General features: G+C 37.1%; 1 pseudogene; it reads left to right on the plus strand.

The window, feature by feature from the left end:
- Nucleotides 1–1,432: 1,432 nt before the first annotated feature.
- On the plus strand, nt 1,433–18,651 carry LOC102007137 (annotated as a pseudogene).
- The last annotated feature ends 1,705 nt before the right edge of the window (nt 18,652–20,356 follow it).

The raw sequence follows: 20,356 nt of genomic DNA on the forward strand, positions 1-20,356 counted from the left end.
AAAAAAAAAAACAAAAAACAATCCATAGGGTGAAGAAACAACCTACAGAATGGGGAAAATAATTTGTCAGTTACACCTCAGGCCCCTGATTAACATATGGACAATACAAAAAGTACTCAAAAAAAATCAACCACTGAAATTAAATGCCCAGTCAAGAAATAGACAAGTATAATGAACAGATACTTTTTAAAGGAAGTACAAATGACAAACAAAATGAATGAAGGTTCAGCCTCTCTGGTCATTAGACAGATGCAGATGAAAAGAAAGCTGAAATTCTACCTTAATCCAAGGAAGAATGGCAAACATCAAGAAATCAAAAAATAACAAATGCTTCCATAGCTATAGAGAAAAAAATAACATACCTCCATTGTTGGTGGAATGTAAACTTGTACAATCATTATAGAAAATGGAATTTTCTTTTTTTTTTTTTTTTTGTACCAGGAATTGAACTCATGACCTCAGGCTTGCCAGGCAACTGCTTATGCCACTGAGCTACATCCCTGGCTGGAATTTTCTTAAAGAAGTAAAATTAGAAATTACATACAGCCCAGCTATTCCCCTTCTAGTTATCTTCCTTAAAGGGCTTAAGACATCAAAATACAGTGATACTAATGTTTATAGCAACACAATTCTTAATAGTTAAATCCTGGAAACACCCTATATCATCTTTAACAGATGATAGGATAAAGAAAATGTGTTTATATATAATGACATAGTATTCTGTGATACAGAATGACTGATTAGAGATGCTTGTAGGAAAATGGATACACTGGAAAAATATAATGGTCAGTGAAATAAACTTAAGCTTAAGTACCATATGTTATTTCTGATTTGAGTGAGGCAAAGTACTAACTGGGTATAATAAAGAATGGAAAGAAGGGAACTGGGAGACAGATCTCTTGCAATAGGGAAGAGATCCAAGGGAAAACGCATAAGGGTTGAAGAAGAGGGGAAGGGGGAAAAAGAAGAATAAAGACATGCCATGTACAGAAAACTAATTACCTCAATTAATATAATCATATGCCACAACATGAGCTATGATCAATAATATAAATAAGAATGAAAACTGGGAAGGGGAATTAGAGGAGGAGGGCAGGAGTTGGAGGGAAATGGAACAAGATTAGAATAAGTTTATAAGGAAACATACTCTGCTATGTGCATATTGCCACTCCCCCAAATGAATGTAAACTGCATGAATTGCAAGTGTGTTCTAATATAATTAAAACTTCATTTATAAAGAAACAAATATGAAGATACAAAGCAACAAAATGCCTCTCAAAATTCCTTACTCTTCTGAAGTAAATCTAGGGGACCTGAATAGACAGAGCAGTATGAGCCACACTCCAGAATTTCTTTAATGGGTAAGAGAGGAGGTTCAAAACAGATCAAAGAGGCAGTCTGTGGGATGGGAGAAGATGCAACTATATAGGTAATGGAAGTAATAAGTGAAATGATGCAGGGGCTTTCAGAAGACACTTATGCATTACTAGATCAGGTAAAGAAAATGATACAAAACAGAAATTGTTCTTGCTTTGATTTGTTTATGTTTATGATACTGGTATGCTGTTACTGTTCTATTTCTTTGTGTGTTTCTCATTTACTACTCTTTAAAAAAAAGTTAAATTAAAGTATGGGCAGGAAAAGCAACCTACATAAAGACAATTTCAGAAGTAGAAGATGATGCATTCAAAAAACAATGACTTAAATACATCTTTAAAACAAGACAATATGAAAAATGAATCTAACAGCTACAAGATAATGCAAAGAAAACTAATTTAAGAGTAACTGAATTAAATGAAAAGTCAAAGGATAACAAAAATGGCTAAATATCTGTTCCCAGAAATAATGACAAAAAATTCCTCAAACAGAGAAAGAAATACTTATATGGACAAAAATATAGAATCATAAATAGACATGATCAACAATTCTTTTCTTACATGATACTCAGAGTACAAGAAGTCCATCTCAAGGACAAAACCTGAAAACAGAGAAAGGCTATGGATCAATTACAGAGGGAGACCCATTAGAATTACAACAGACTTCTACACAAAAACCTTAAAGGCCAGGAAGGCTAACAGCAATGTTTTTTAAGACCTCTAATATAAAATCTGTCAAACTTACACCAGGGATATAACTCAGTGGTACAGTGCCTGCCTAGCAAGCGCAAGAACCTGAGTTAGATTACCAGTATCAAAACCAAACAAATAAGCAAACACACACCTTTGAAACTTTAATTATTTGTCTTATCAAATTGTCCTCTGAAATTCATAGAGGAATCTATGACAGATAACACATCAAGAAATTTATAGCCACCAAGAAAGAATTACAAAACATTTGTGAGAATATTCTAGAAAAAGGAAATGAGGTTATTAATGACAATTTAAAAATAGATTAAATACAATTCTTGGGATGAGCAGATAAGCAAAAAGGGTAAAGTGAGAAAATCAACAACAGCAAAATAATGAAATGACAGGAAGACTCAATACCTCTCAATAATGATTTTATTGTGAATGATCTCAATTTCTGACCACAAGATACAGATTGGCGGACAGGATCAAGAAACAAAACACAATGCACTGCGTAAGTATCGGGTTAAATACTTGGGACCAGCCAGAAACCCGGACAGCTCTAGGGGCCTGAGGTCCACTCCTCGCCCCTCCCCTCTTCCCCTCTTCCCCTGTCAGAGCTAAGCTGCACCTCAGAGGGCTTCGGGAATTCCGGTGAGCTGTTGCCTCCCCACACATGAGCTTGGGACCAGGCAGAAACCCGGACAGTGGTGGGGCTGAATCCAGATATCTTCAGGAAGCCTGGTGAGGTGTGCCGGTGCCTCACTGAACAGTGGGCAGGGCAGGCAGAACCCCGTGCACACTCCAGGGCCTTGGTGGCTCCTCGCCATAGTGTGTCTGGGGGGCCTGGGCTGAACGCCAGACACCTTTAGGAACCCCAGTGAGCCACTCTGGTGCCTACCGTACTAGTGTGTGAGGCACGTGAAGCCCTGTACAAGTTCTGGGGCCTAGGTGGTCACTGCGAGAACAACTCACACCCCCCTTGTGAGCTCAGCTGAAACCTGGACAGAGTTAGCAGCCCGAGGAAGGACACCCTCACCCTCCCTTCCCAGAGTGGGAAGCAGGCTCCATCCTAGTCAACATCTGAAGCCTCAGTGAATACAACCTTCATCCCCTCCAGTCTTGTGCAAGCTGGGGCAAAAACCAGACAGTCTCAGCAACTCTGGCAAGCTTTCCCTACCTTTCCCACACACACTTGGAAGCCAACTGAATGCAAGACAATTCAGGAGCATCTGGGACCCCACCTTGCCAACACTCACTAGCACAGGAGCTGTACTGAGCACTGAGGATCTGCAGTCTCTCTCCCTGCCACTCACAAACAATCAGGAGAGTGAGGCTGTACTCCAGGGAGCCTCTGGATCTTCAAAAATGACAAAATGAAGAAGCAAAATGCAATCCCAGACCTCCACATCACCTAAAACAAGCCCAGGAGACATCAACACAGAAGAGCCCAGAAGGAATACACCTGGAATTTCTGAAATGATAGCAACTGAAGTAAAAAAATATATATATAAAATTTAAAAAAAATTAAAAAAACAACTCCATCAGGCAATAGAAGACATCAGATCAGAAATAATTTCTCAGGTGACAAAAGAAATGACAACAATAATGAAAGAAATGTGTGGCATATCCAAAGATGACATGGACAAGAAAATAGAAGAGCATAGACAATTCATGGAAACCTTCAGGGAACAATGTAGAAAAGAAATAGAAGGTATGTATCAGATGCAAACAGTTATCCAGGAAATTTAAAATTCCATTGCAAGCTTACAAAACTGCCTGAACGAAGTTGAAGATAGACTTCCAGACCTTGAAGACAGCACTGTCACTGATGAATGTGAAAGGAGGGATCTCTTAAAAACAACAAGGAACCAGAAAATAACAATTCAACAACTGCAAGACAAGGCAAAGAAAAACAGCATCAGGGTAATAGATATTAATGAAACAGCAGGTGTCAACACAAATGACATAAAAAGACTATTTGCAGAAATAATAGCAGAAATTTTCTCAAGTATGAAAAAGAATTGGAAATACCCATAAGTGAACCACATAAAACTCTAATTAATCATAACCAGAATAAATCTACACCCAAACGTACAGTGATTAAGATCCCAGAAACTGAATAAAAGTCAGAATATTAAAAGCTGTTAGAGAAAAGAAACAGATCAGTTGAAAAGGTAAGCCTATCATAATCATGGTGGATTTCTCAACACAAATCATGAAGGCAAGAAGAGCTTGGAGTGAAGTATCTCAAGTACAGAAAGAAAACAATTTCCCAATCAGATTGATGTATGCTGCAAAATCATCTTTCAAATTTAACGGAGAAATAAAATTTTTTAAGGTAAGAAACAACTGAAGAAATTCATGAGTGTCAAACCAGTCCTACAAAGAGTACTAAAAGATATTCTAGAAAGAGATAAAACAGACGAGAACTTCAAGAACAACAACAGAAAGGAATCACGAAGCAGAGCAAGCAATTAAACAGAGGGAAAAAGAAGGATCCAACAGCAGGAAAGTAGCACGACAAAGATAAATATGTAAATGTTCTCAATGCACCAACCAAAAGAAGCAGACCAGCAGAGTGGATTAGGAAACAAAACCTAAATATATGCTGAATATAAGAAATACATTTAACTCAAAAGAAAATCATAGACTGAAAATTAAAGGATGGAAAACAATAATCCATGCAATAGGAACCCAGAAAAAAGCGAGTGTAGCTATTCTGTTTGCAGACAACGTGAACTTCAAACCAAGAACAATCAAAAGAGATAAAGAAGGTCATTACATACTTGTGAGGGGGAAGCTTCAAGAGGAAAGAATACCAATCGTGTAGTAGATTGATAACCGGTGGTCATCTTACAACCCCCAGCTGAACTGAGTGAGTGTGGTGCTGGGTGTGGGAGGCCCACCTGGGGACTGTTGCAAGCAGCATAAGAAGCAGACCTGGAGAAGGAGCAGGCTGTTGGCAGATGAGACAGGATGTTGGTAGCTGGTAGAAGCTGTGGGGAGCTGGCTTTCCTGATGAACTTGGCTATTTTCATCATCTGAGGACCTCAGAACCTCACTGGCACTGAGAATGGCTTCGATTCACTTTGGGGGAGCTCTGGTCCTCACTTTCACCATCGCTTCCTGGTTCTGGAGGGGAAGATGGTGTACTGCCGGACTCCCGGAGAAGCTTGCTGCATTGGCTTCCCTGATGGGAACTTGGCCATCCTGATCATCGGAGGAGTTTGGGACCAAACTGTTGCTGAGAATGGCTGTGGTACCTTTTGGGAGAGCTCTGGTTCTTCTGAGCATCACTTCCTGACCCCAGTGCAGATCCCTCAGCCTGCTAGCACAGGTCTTTCACCCTGCTGGCACAGACTTTGTAGATTCCAACACTGATCATTGGGCTTTGCCAGCAGATCTGTGAAACAAGCCTGCATGAGATGTTGTCATGGGCTCTGGGCCTCCAGTTGGATTCGTGGGATGCATTGTTATGAGCTCTAGGTATTCAGCTGAACTCATGTAGGACATTGTTACGGAATCCAGGCTGTCAGCTGGATTCCTTGGTCATAGTGTGTGGAGAAATTTCCTGCACATTTTTGTGTATCATTCTTTGGGTGACTTTTATAAATAATCATGTAAAGAATGTGTCCTGTGTTATATTGTTCTCCTTAGAAAAATAAACCCCAAACCAATGTAAATTGTAATCATCTATACACCAAATATAGGAATGCCCACCTATATAAGACAAACTTTCACAGACATGAAAAATGAAATAAGTAGCATCACAGTCATAAGAGGGGACTTTAACACACCATTGTCACAAAGAGATAGATCAACTAGACAAAAAAATGGGAAACAAATAACAGAACTAAAACAAACTTGTGAACATATAGATTTAGTAGACTTTTACAGAGTGTTCTACCCAACAGCATCAGAATACACACTCTTTTCAGCTGCACATGGAATGTTCTCTAAAATAGACCATATACTTACATATAGAACATGTTTAAGTAAATGCAAAGGAATTGAAATTATCCCCTGTATACTATCAGACCATAATGCAGTGAAATTTGAATTTTTAATTAATGATAAAAGAAAACACAGAAACTCCATAAACAGTTGGAAATTAAATAACATCCTGCTGAACAACCAATGAGTCACAGATAAAATCAAAGTAAAGATTAAACACTATTTACAATCAAATGAAAATGGAGATACAACCTACAGGAACCTGTGGATGCAATGAAAGCAGTCCGCAGAGGGAAATTTATAGCGGTAAACTCTCATCTTACGAAAATAGAACAAGCACAAATAAACAGTCTTATGCTGCACCTCAAGTTTCTAGAAAAAGAGCAAGTCAAACCAAGAGCCCAAAGAAGGAAGGAAATTATAAAGCTCAGAGCATAAATCAACACAATTGAGTCTAAAAAAAACAATACAAAGAATTAAGGAATCAAAGAGTTGGTTCTTTGAAAGAATAAATAAAATAGATAAAAAAACCATAGCCAATCTTATTTAAAAAAGGAAAGAAAAACTGAAATACACGCAATAAGGAATGAAAGAGGTGAAAGCACTACAGATCATTAGGAAATTTAGAAGATTATCAATACCTACTGTGAAAATCTTTACTCTCATAGACTGGAAAACACAGAGGAAATGGACAGATTTCTAGATACATATGAATTACCAAAGCTGAAGGAAGAAGATATAAAAATTCTGAATAACTCAGTATCAGCCAGTGAAATTGAGAACATAATTAAAAACTTGCCAATGAAGTAAAGCCCAGGTACGGATAGATTCATAGCTGAATTTTACAACCAAATTAGGGACGATTTAACACCAATTTTTCTCAAATTCTTTAATGAAATTGAAAGGGAAGGAATTCTCCCCAACTCATTCTTGGAGGTAAATATTATCCTGATACCAAAACCAGAGAAAGATCCAACCAAAAAAGAGAACTACAGGCCAATCTCCCTAATGATTATTGCTGCAAAATTTCTCAATAAAATATTGCAAATGGAATACAAGAAGTCATCAAGAAGATTATATACCACAACCAAGTGGGATTCATACCAGGAATGCTGGGATGGTTCAATATACACAAATCTGTTGATGTAATACACCATGTCAATAGAGCTAAGGACAAAAATCACATGATAATCTCCATTGATGCAGAAAAACTGTTCAATGAAGCCCAATACTCATTCATGATGAAAACCCTACAGAAAATAGGAAAGGATGGCCTTTACCTCAATCTGTTCAAAGCCATCTATGCTAATCCAACATATTATCCATCTATGATAACATCATAATAAATGGTCAAAATTGAAAGTTTTCACTTTAAAATTAGGAACAAGACAAGGATATCCATTGTCACCACTCCTATTCAATATAGTTCTGGAAATATTGGCTAGAGCAATTAGACAAGAGAGAGAAATAAAATGAATAAGGATAGGAAAGGAAAAAGTGAAATTATCATTATTCACAGATGACATGATACTCTAAGTAGAAGACCGCAAAATCTCCACCAGAAGGCTCACGGATGTAATAACCACGTTCAGTAGCATAGCTGATACAAAGTTAACACTCAAAAATCAATAGCATTCCTGTACAAAAGTAACAAACAGACTGAGAGAGAAAATAAGGAAACAACACCTTTCACAATAGCATCTAAAAAGATGAAATACTTAGGAATCTAAGTAATCTAATCTACCAAAAGAAGGAAAACATCTATACAGTGGAAATTATAGTTCTCTGAAAAAAGAGATCAAATAGGATATCAGAAAATGGAAAGATATTTCTTTCTCGTGGATAGGAAGAATTAACATTGTGAAAATGGCCATACTTTCAAAATTGTTGCACAGATTCAATGCAATCCCAATTAAATACCACTAGTATACCTCACAGATCTAGAGAAAACATTCCTAAAGTTCATCTGGAACCAGAAGGGACCTAGAATAACAAAGGTAATCTTGGGAAACAGAGGAAAGGCAGGAGGCATCACAATTCCTGACTTAAAATTATATTACAAAGCTACTGTGGTAAAATCAGCATGGTACTGGCACAAAAACAGACCTGAAGATCAATGAAACAGATTAGAAGATACAGATACAACTACAAACACATTCAGTAACCTTATCTTCACCAAAGGGGCTAAATATGTTCAGTGGAAGGAAGATAGCTTCTTTAATAAATGGTGCTGGAAAAACTGGCTTTCCACATACCGAAGCAGAAAACTAGACCCATGTTTTTCACCATGCCCTAAATTAAAGTCAAAATGGATCAAAGACCTAAATATGAAAAGAGAAACACTAAACTTGTTGGAAGAGAAAGTAGGTAAAAATCTTGACGACATTGGAGTAGGCAGAAAGTTCATGAACAAAAACCAAACTGCACGGGAAATGCTTCAAAGAATCAATAACTGGGATCTTATTTTATTGAAAAGCTTTTGCGCACAAAAGAAATCACCAAGAGAGTAAAGTGAAACACATGATTTGGGAAAAAATTTTAGACAACTTCCCCTCAGACAAAGGACTTCTATCTAAGACATATAAAGAATTAAAACATATTAAGCCACCCAAATTCAAAGACTCAGCCTTTGAATTGATTCCATCTCAGCCAAGAAAGAACAGCTATCATCAAGTAATCAACCAATAACAAATGCTGGTAAGGCTATGGGGAGAAAGGAACCCTACTCCACTGCTATTGGGATTGTAGATTGCTGAAACCACTGTGGAAGTCAGTTTGGAGATTCCTCACAAAACTAGGATTGCAAGTCTCATTTAACCCAGCTATTCCCCTTTTGGATATTTTCCCAGAAGAATTAAAGACATCATACCACATCGATATATGTGCACCATGTTTGCACCATTCGTTATAGCTAAATCTTGGAAACAGCCCAGATGTCCAGCCACTGAGAAACTGATAAAAACAGATGTAGTATTTTTATAGAATGGAGTATTACTCAGCCATTGAAAAAGATAGTCTTGAGGCTTTTGTAGGTAAATGGAGGCAACAAGAGACCATACTCATTAGTGAAACAAATCGGACGCAGATGGGTAAATATCATATTGTCTCCTTGGTGTAGGAACCTGAAAGACTAGGTAAAACTTAAAACTCACAATAGATGATAGGAAAGGGAAAGAAATTGCTCAAAGGAAGGAACGACTGGGATGAGGGAAAGAAGAAGAAAGAAAGAAAGAAAGAAAGAAGGCAAAATATAAGTATATATATGAACAGTTACGAGGACTCTATCGCTGATGTCTGATGGTGCATGGAAATGAACAGTTAATGATTTTAATTATTTATGTTCTGATCAATTGTGCATGCTTGTGTCTGGTGGTCTGAGCAACTGATTTGAAGGTAACCATATGCAATGGAATTACAATGGTTAACTCCTACCATCTTGTCTAGTGAAACTCCGTGTTATCTCTACTGTTTTACCAAAGAATTATTTTCTTATTTCTTATAATGGCTTGAGGAATCTTTCATTCTTACATCTAGTAATCTGAGCAATGTAGTTGAGGATATTGATATGTAATGTAACAACCACTGTTGATTTGTATTATTTTGTCTTGAGACTCTGTATCACTTTGAATGTTCTTGTTTTGATTTGTTTATGTTTGTGATACTGGTGTGCTGCTACTGTTCTATTTTTTTGTTCATTTGTTTCTCATTTACTACTCTCTCAAAATAAAAAAAAGAAATTAAAAAGGCGAAAAAGAGAAATTAAAAAGGCAGTATAACAAAGGATTTTGCCAAAATGCATAAGACTATCAATAACCACTTTGAGGACAAGTACAGTAATAAAATGAAGAAAATTAGAAGAAATGTATAAAGTCACAGATACATAGGAACTTCTCAACCTGTATGACAAATATACAAAAAAAATCTCTGTAATCCAATATCAGTCAAAGAAAGCAAGCAATTTTCAAAACTACTTACCAGGTCACAATGAATTCACTAACAAAGTCCATAAGAATTTTGAAAAGATGGAAAGTCAGGACCTTTCAATCTTGTAATGAAATGGATAGATAAGCACTGTTTTCAAAGAAATTTCTTTAACCAAGCAATATCCTGATTCAAACGTCAGAACAAGACACAGCTCAAATAAAGAATGAGATGCCAATCTCTTTAATGAATATAAATTCATAAATCTGAAAACAATATTGACAAGCAGAACACATCAAATCATCAAAAATTCATACATCATGATGAAACAGAATCCATTCCAACGAGGAAGGGAAGTTTCAACATATGCAAATCAATAATATAATACTCTACATAAACGGGAGCAAGGAAAAAAATCATATGATCATCTTAGCCGAAGAAGTAACAGCATTTGAAAATATCTGACATCCATTCGTGTCAAAATTTTTGATGAAAATAGATGTTGAACACCTTATCTCATTTTAATAAAGGCTGTCTTTTGCAGACCAATTGCCAACATCATACTAAAGGGTGAGAAGATGAAATCTTTCCATCAAAAGTCAGGAATAAGACAAGTGTGTCCACTACAACAGTCTTCTCGAATATGGTTCTCACAACATTAACCAGAGTCATTTAAAGACTCCTGGAATTAGTTGCTATTACCATTAGTGTAGCATGGTAGAAAGTCAACAGCATCCCTGTACACCAATAACAAACTGAACAGAAGGGAAATTAGAGAAATAACTTTCCAAATAGCATCATGAAAAATGGAATGCATAGGAAGTCACCAATAAAGTGAAAGACCTCTACAATCAAAACTGCAATACTCTGAAAAAGGATATTAAAGAGGGCATCAAGAAAATGGAAACAAACCACCTTTTTCTGAATAGGCAAAAATAACCTAGTCAAAGTGGCCATCTTGCTGAAACTTCTGTAAAGATTTATCTCGGTGCAATCAAAATACCATTAACACTCCTAACAGAGCTAGAGAAAGCAATCCCAAAATTAATATGAAAAAAAAAAAGACACCTAGCATAGCAAGAGCAATACTGGGCAACGAAGGTAAGGCAGGGAAAATCAGAATTGTGAACTTCAAGTTATATTCCAAACCTACAGTGACAATAATAGCATGATACTGGAAAAAAAAAAGATTTGTGGATCAATGGAACATACTAGAGGACACATTCACACTCTGGGCAAACATAAATACCTTATTGTTGACAAAGGAGCCAAATAATTTTCCTGAGGAAAAGATAACCACTTTAATAAATGGTGCTGGAAAAAATAGCTTTCCAAAACATTCAAAGGATTGAATCTAGACCCGTATATGTCACCAAGCATGAAACTGAAATCAAAATGGATTAAAAATCTAAATGCTAAAAGTTAAACAATTAATCTACTCAAAGAAGACAAAATTTTGGAAGACATATATTTAGACAGACTTTCAGAATGGAGCCCTGGTTGCACAACATACACTACCATGAATCAATAAATGGGATCATATAAAATTAAAAATCTTTTGCACAGCAAAGAAAACCATCAGAAGGAAGATACAACCTAAAAAATGGGAAAAAAATTCTACTTATTCCTCAGACAAAGAACTAGTATCTAGAATATATAAAAAACTAAAAATAAATGCGCCAACCAAATCTGAGGACCCAATCAATCATGGTATTGTGTGTTGTGTCTAGATGTTCCCCCGAAGCAATATGCAGTCATAGGCCAGGCTTTTCAGTGGTAATTGCATCTAGAGCATCTCATACTAGTATTGATTCATGTTAAAATGCTACAGTTAGGGACCCCAGGATTAAGGATGAGAGTATTACCCACCCTAAAGGTGGGTAGTCTGGATAAAATGTAAGGGATTGAAAGAGGCTTATCACTTATAGTTTGGTGTTTTCTGACTTTTGTTCTCTGCCTGTCATAAACTGTTTCTCTTCTGCAATGCACCTCTGCATTGCTATCCTTCCTTAGAGGCAGCTGATTATAAACCAAAACTTCTACAAACTATAAGCCAAAACAAACTTTTCTGCCATTAAATTTAGTTGTTGGGTATCTTGTCACAGCAATAAGACAAAATAACTAAGACTCATGGACACTGAAATGAATAAACACTTTTCAGATGAAGTGCAAATGGCCAATAAATACATGAAAAAATATTCAATTACTGGCCATTTGAGAAATGCAAATTAAAACAATACTGAGATTCCATGTCACTCAGAAAGATGGCTATTGTCAAGAAATCAGAAACTTCACAGAAAAAGTACAAAACGCCAAAACATACATGATAAATATGTTCAAAATCTCTCATAATTAGTGAAAACCAAATCAAGACAATGTTAAGATCACAATTTTGTCAAAAGAATGGTAGTCATCAAGAAATCAAAGAATAACAAATGCTGGCATGGCTGTGGTGAAAAAGGAATACTCCTATATTGTTGGGGATGTAAACTAGTAAAAACTTTATGGAAATCAGTATGGAGATTTTTGAAACAGGTAACAGTAGAAGTTCCATATAAATCAGCTATCATCATGCTAGGTGTCTTCCCCAAAGAGCTTAAAATATCACAATACAATGATACATGCATCCTAATGTTTATAGCAATACAATTCATAATAGCTAAACCTTTCTTGCAAGCAGCCTATATAGAAATTGTAAGATGACTGGATAAAGAAAACATGGTGTTCACATATAATGGAATAGTACTCAGCTATAAATAAAGACAAATTGAAACATTTGTTGGAATATGAATGCACATGGAAATATAATGTTGAGTGAAATAAACTAGTTACAAACTTAAATACCATATGGTATCTTCTATTTGACTATGACGAAGCACAAGGACATTAATAAAGGGTGGATAGAAGAGAGGGGGGTGGATCTCTTGCAAATGAGAAGAGGTCAAAGAGAGTAAGGATGAAGGGCAAAGGGGAGAGGAAGTGAAAACAAATAGAACAACCATATGCCTTGTACAGGAACTTAATAACACCAATGAATATAAACATTATATGTTATAAGTATGAGATGAGATTAATATACACAAGAAAGAAAATGAGGAATGGGGAACTAAAGGTGGAGGAAAGGTGAAGAGGATTAAAAAATAGAAACAAGTTGCAATAGGCACATATATTTACTCCCCGAGATGAGTGTAAATTGCATGTACTGCAAACATGTACTATTCTAAAATAATTTTAAAATGATAAAGAAAAAAAAATCAATCAATAACAAAAGCTACAGAGGCTGCATGGAAGAAAAGGAGCCCTTCTTCCCTGGAAGTGTAAACTGGTACAACTGCTATGGAAATCAGCATGAAGACTCTTAAAAACACTAAAAGTAGAAATTCTATTTGACCTAGATATTACCTTTCTAGGTATCTTCCCAAAAGAGTTAAAGGCATTAAATTGCAGTACTATATGCCTAGCCATGTTTATAGCAGTACAATTCATAATAGCTAAACCTTGGGAGCAGCCTATATGTCCATTAACAGATAAATGATTAAATAAAATGCTGTAGTTACACATAGTGGAGTACTGCTATGCCATAAAGAAAGACAAAATTGTGTCCATTTTAGAAAAAGGGATCCACCTTGGAACTATAATTCTTTGAAGTAAATCAGACACAGAAGATTAAATATTGTATGTTTTATTTTATAAAAGAAACAATATAGAAAGTACAAAATGAAAGACAGAAAATAGGAACAAAAAAGAAAATAATTGTAATCCAGCATGAAAAATATATATAAAAGTGTAATGTGGTATATTTTAATTATCTTATGTGTTTTATATGTTTTTGGCCTGATAATCTGCATTCACCATAATGACTTATGTATGAAAAAAGGTTTAGAAGTACTGGAAAACAATGGGGTTTGACAGGAAAAAAAAGGTACAGTTCCTAGAGACATGGGATCTATCTTCACTGACACCATTTTCCCTTTAGGACAATGCAAATCTTGGCAAGAGGCACAAATGTAAAACAAGAAATAACAGCTGGAGCAAACAGCTACGTCCAAAATAGGGAGAAAAGAATTGGAGTTCAGGAATAGTACATCATTGATAGTTGAGGACACAGAACAAAAAAACAAACACCTGGAGGCACATTTGCCTAACACTGCATATACATTTCACCTTGAATCATTTTCCAACTTTTAAAATGTACATTCTCATGATGAGACAGGAGATTGGAAATAAATTGATAGGAGCCTAAAATGGTAAGCAGAGGCTTCAGCTGTCTGACAGTGCTGAAAGGCAAAAATGAATTTCAGATTATGCCATGAAAAAAGACTCTGATTATCAACAGATAAATATTCTGAAGAATGACAACTTGGAAATAAAAGCAAGCCAGAAATGCAAGTGTATTAGCCTACATAAAGATTGAAACTCAGCCTTTAGTTGTTCAAGATGTGTTGCCAGTTTTATGTGTGCCTGCAGAAAATAAATTAAAAACTCTCTGGAGGAATATAACATCATTTTCAACCCCTGTACTTTTTCAGAAAATGTTTGACATTGAAAATAATGTCAGAAATGACAAGAAATAAAAACAAATGACAGAAAAACAATGATAAAATAAAGATTAGAAATAGACCAATAGGTCATTCAGATATTGGTGTTATTAAGCAAAGACTTTAAAATAATAGATTAAAATGCCTTAGAAAAAGAAATGATTAAATGTTTCAAGAAAGAAGTGAGGATTTATGTGGTGAATGTAATGGGAAGATTAGGAGTAAAAATCAACGAAATTTAGAAAATCAGTTTAACAGCAGAGTAGACCAAGCAGGAGATAGTATTAATGAATATAAAATTTCAGAAAAACAAGAGAGATAATTATTTTTTTTAAATATACTTGAGGAATCTAAAAGATAAATATTGAAATAGAATGAAAATATTTAGCATTGAGTTATCAGAAGTAGAAATTAGAGAAAAATGGGTGAAAAGAAATATTTGTACATGAATAGCGTCTAAGGATTTTCTATAACAGACAAAGATATCAGGTAATACAATCAGCAAGTTCAGCACTCACAAAGCAAAATAAATGGAAAGGGAACCACCTAGAGGGACATTATAGTCAGACTTTTGAAAAATCAACTGTAAAGAGAATATAAGAATATCCAAGAAAAAAAGACACATGGAACACAGGGAATTTTCCATCAGAAGTAACAGAAGTCAAGAAACTGTTGGAATTATATTAAGGAATTGATGAAAAATGAAACAACTGTCCACATAAAGTTACACATAGGCCAAAATAAACTTTCATACGTGAATGAAAATAAGTGTTTTTCTAAAGAAAGAGAAGTATTTACTGATATAATATGCATATTAAAATATTTATTTGAGATATTAGATATTGCTGGTACTTTATCAGGAGCAAAATAGTGCTAGATTGTCATATAACACTAGAGACAGAAGTGATGAGCAGCAGAAAAAGTCATTATGTAAATAAGTCTAAATATTTCCTTTTAAAATGATAATACTTTCATTTCAAGCTTAAAGCAGATTTGAAAAATAGTGTGGCATTTGATAACAACAGAGTAGGAAATGGTAAGGGTGAAAATTTGTAAGGCAAATGGGTTAACTGTTATTTCTTAGGAATTGTAAGATTAATAAGAAAAATGTGTAGTTAACCTCTAACAAAATAAGTAAAAAATTTTAAAACTCTAAATTAAAAAAAGAAACGGAAGAAAAAATGTTAAAACTGCAAGTGGGACAAATAAAACAGACTAGGTATGCAGGTTTTACACGTAAATATATAAATAATTACACTAATTGCATTAGAAAAATCCTCCAAATAATGACAAAAATAGATTTTCTATGGTAAACCTACAGTATGCACTCATTGAAGTTTGTCATCTTTTGTTGAATGTCATGGTTTTGAAATCCAGTTGCACTATTTTATATACATACAGTCGGTGTGCTTTTACTCAGTGTAGTATTTTATTGTATGAATATACCATATTTTACCTATTTTTTACTATAAAGCAGTTTACATTTTAGTGACATGTTGAAGAATACACTTGTGAATATTTTGCATATGCTTTTGCTGTAGATATATTCAAATTTATGTTGTGCTTGTTGCTATGAATAGGATTGATAGGGCATAATTATGAATATGAATAACATAACAATAATCTCACACATTGTACCAAATGGTTTTACCAATTTACCTTTCTAATAACTGTAAGAGAAAATTTTATTTGCCTATCTTAGTGAGGGAACAAACTTTTATGTTACTAATATTAGTAAATAATTATCTTTGAAATGATAATAAATAAAAAGGTTACATAAATGAAAATTTTGAATTATTTGTCATATTCTTTCTTTTCTTTAACTCATAAATGAGAATAGTGCATTCAGTTTGTAAGAAGTAGATTGGTCTATAGACTCATAACATCTGTGCTTTTCTACATATATTTTTCAACACAATAAAAGATAAAACAAAAAAGTACATAAATTTTAAAAAATGAAAATATTTTCAGATTAAATTTTTAAGGTATTGAACTTGTTCATGACAGCACACAAAAAGATGGAAAAAAATTTAAATGGTAACCTCATGTAGTTATTCTAATATTTAAAAAGAACCATTTATAGTAAAAACGAAAAATATAAAAAATTTGTAATAATACAAATGTTCATAGTTTATTATAGTTATTAATTTTGAGGTTTTTTGAGACAGGATCTCACTATGCAGTTTATGTAGGTCTTCATTCACTGCATAGCCTGGGCTGACTTTGAACTTGAGACAATCCTCGAGCCTCATCGTCCTAAGAATATAAAAAAAATTGAAGAAAATATGCAGCAGTTTTTATTCAATTGACATTACTGAACAGTGCATCTAGCAACAACAAATTGCATCGTATTTTTAGTGTGTATTGAATATGTTCCCTAATTGACAATACGTTTCACAGTAAGTCTCCATAAGTTTAAAAAGGCTAAAATCATGTAATGTCTGCTTTCAAGCCACTATAAAATTAATTTGGACACTAAAAATATAGATACATTTTAAAAATGCACACAAAGCAAAGAAATATAGAAATAACTCATGACATATTTTTAAAAATAATTTCAAATAAAAAGAAAATGAAAATGTAATTAAATAGTAGGGATGCAAAAGGAGCTCTGCTTAAATGTAGATACACTACTTTAAGTTCATATTTAAGAAAAATATTAAAAATAAAATACATAAGCATCCACCTAAGGCAGTTGACAAAATTACTCCCCAACAAAAATTGTAAATAAAAATTGATAAAGATATGATCAAGTATCAATGAAATTGTAAACAAAAAGTTCATAAAGTCAATGAAGACAATTTAGTTTTTAAAAACATGAATATATTTAATAAACTTTTAACTAATGCTCAAGGGAAGAAAAGCAAAAGAGAGAGATAGTACGATTTATTAAATCATGAATGATAATTTGGGCAGAATTATCAATATGACAAACATTTAAAAAGTTAGAGAGCATATTATAAAAATGTTCTGTGACTAGGAATGTATCTCAGTGATATGGCAGGTACCTAGTATATGTCAGGCCCTAGGTTAGAAGCCCAGCCCAGCCCAAAACAAAATTTTAAAAAATAAATTTCAATGATATAGAAAGAAAGTGAAGGGACAAGTAGCCTGTGGCTGCTATATTTAGCTCTGAGCATGGGTATCACAATGGCCAAGGCGCTGCAGATACGGCTGCCCTGGCTAGAGAACGTGTGGCTCTGGGTAACCTTCCTGGGTAACCCCAAGAGTCTGTTCCTGCTCTACTTCCCCATGGCCTACTACGTATGCCTTGTGCCACATGGGCATCGCCATGCTCTGGCCCAGCCTCCTCACCGAGTGGCTCAACCTTGTCTGCAAGTGGTTTCTGTTTGGAGAATGGCCATTCTGGTGGGTCCATGAGTCCAGGTAGTATAGCCTGGCTCCAGTCCAGGTTCACCAGTTCCCTTCTTCGTGTGAAACTGGTCCAGTCAGCTCTTTTGGACACTGCATGATTACAGGGGCAGTACTGTGGCCTGTGATGATGGTGCTGTTTTCCCAGGTGGCTACCTGGTCACAGCAAGTGTGTGCAGGCCATGCCCAGTCTAGCCTGCTGCATCTTTCTGCTGGCTGTCCGGCTGTCCTGGATCTTCCTTGCGGCACACTTCCCCCATCAGCTGTTGGCTGGACTGGTGACTGGTGCAGCCTTAGGTTGCCTGATGATGACCCAAGTGTCCATGGAACGGGAGCTCAGCTTCTATGGGCTGACCACACTAGTCCTCATAACAGGTGCCAGCTTCATTTACTGAACCCTCATTATGCTGGGCCTAGACCTTTCCTGGTCCATCAGCCTGGCCTCCAAGTGGTGTGAGCAACCTGAGTGGCTCCAAGTGGTGTGAGCAACCTGAGCCCTTGGCCTAGCTGAGCTGTGATCCTGGGGCTGCTCTGGGCCTGGGCATGACACTGCACTCACCCTGCTATGTCCAGGTCCACTGGGTGTGACTGGCTGGCAGCCAGAACATGGCCTGCCTGGCGCCGCCCATGGGGTGGCTGGATGCCCTGAGTTGGCTGGGCTACCTGCCCTAGGCCAGCCTCTTCTATATCTTCAACTTCCTCAATACACACTGTTTACCTGCCTGGTGCCAGCCCTGGTGCCCTGGCTGGTCCACTCGCTCAGTGTTCCAGAGGCCCCTCTCACCCGTGCTTCATGACTTTGCCTTGGAGCCCCACACTCCAAGAACAGCCCAACCTTGGGCCTCATCATGGTGCCCTACTCCTAATACCTGGTCCTTGCCCCCAAGAAGCATCTCCTATCTCCCTGTGAGGTTGAGCTGCCCCTGCCCTTTCCTCAGTTGCCACGCAATGGAAGCAACACCTGCGTATTCTTGCAACTTGGTTGGGGGCAGGTGGGAGCTAAATTAAATAGAAATAGATCAAAGATCTAAACATAAAACAGCCCCCCACGCCTTGCGCCCGGACAGCGAGTTCTCTGGGGGCGGCAGGGCTCTTGGGTCCGAGTTTGCGCTGGACGCATACCACCACGATTCCCAGATGAAACGCGCGCACAGAGCCAGGTAGGCGACATCCAATCCCGGAGAGCAGGACGTGAGAACAAAGACTACGCGGACATTACAGACTGAGTTGCTAGGTGCAGGGAGGCCCAGGGGACGGGCGGGGCGAGCAGGCCCTAGGAGCCGGCCGAGCAGGCTCCCCCAGGCCCCCTCACCTTGCGCCCAGACAGCGAGTTCTCCGGGAGCGGCAGGGCTCCTGGGTCCGAGTTTGTGCTGGACACATACCACCACGATTCCCAGCTAAAACGGGCGCACAAAGCCAGGTAGGCCCCATCCAATCCCAGAGAGCAGGACGCAAGAACAAAGACCCTGTGGACATTACAGAATGAGTCGCTGTGTTGCCAGAGAGGAGATCCAGACTGAGCGGCCCAGGGACTTCTCCAGCTGGGGGCTGGGCGAGCAGGCTCTCTGAGCCAGGCAAGCAGACTCACTGAGCCCCACGCACCAAGCACCAAGAGAGCAAGTACTCCAGGAGCTGCAGGGCCAGTGGATTCAAGTCTGTGCTTTGTCTTAGCCCAGACCGTCCAGCAAGGCGAAGGCTGGGGAAGTCTGTGACTGCTACCCATCTGGACTGAATCTGGTTCCTGTATGAGTCCTGAACTGAGTGGAGACATAGACTTAGGTAATTCACAAACTGTAGACACTGCAGTTTGTGTCCAAATCATGCCTGTACCCTAAACTGCCTGGAGACATAGGTCCACTGGACCGGGATTGTCGCACCAGTGCAACCTAAGTCAGGTCGTGCACGTGCACTGAACTACAAGGGGATGCTGGCCCATAAGGTCAGCCATCAGTTGACACAAGTGCCCGCTCCTAAAAAAGGGGATAGCTAGATACAAATCAAAGCTGCCAGAAAACCCAAGGCTAAGTAGAGCTACTCAGAGGTCACCCAGAGGCAAACCTGAAAAACAGGAAAAACAGGAAAATTAGTGGCCTTGGATGTGCAGCTACTGAAGAGGGTAACTGAGCTTTCTGCAACCAATAGCAAATATGTCAAAACGAAAGACTAAAACACAATCCCAGAACTGCACTCCAATTAGAACAAGTCCAGGAGACATCAACATAGGAGAACATGGAAATCACATGCCTGAAATAGCTGAAATGATTGCAATGGAGGTAAAGAAACAACTGCATAAGGCCATGGAAGAGATGAGATCAGAAATAATTTCTCAGGCAAAAAGTGATTTGACAAGAATAATGAAAGAAATGCTCAAAAAGTCTGAAGAAGAAATCTATAAGAAAATAGAAGAACAAAGACAAGAGTCAGAAGCGTTCAATGAAAAATATAAAAAGGACTTAGAACACATGAACCAGATTCTAAGAGACCTCCAGGAAAGCAAAGCTG

The sequence above is a fragment of the Chinchilla lanigera genome, unplaced genomic scaffold, assembly GCF_000276665.1.
Source record: "Chinchilla lanigera isolate Chin_1 unplaced genomic scaffold, ChiLan1.0 scaffold00102, whole genome shotgun sequence".
Lineage (NCBI taxonomy): Eukaryota > Metazoa > Chordata > Mammalia > Rodentia > Chinchillidae > Chinchilla > Chinchilla lanigera.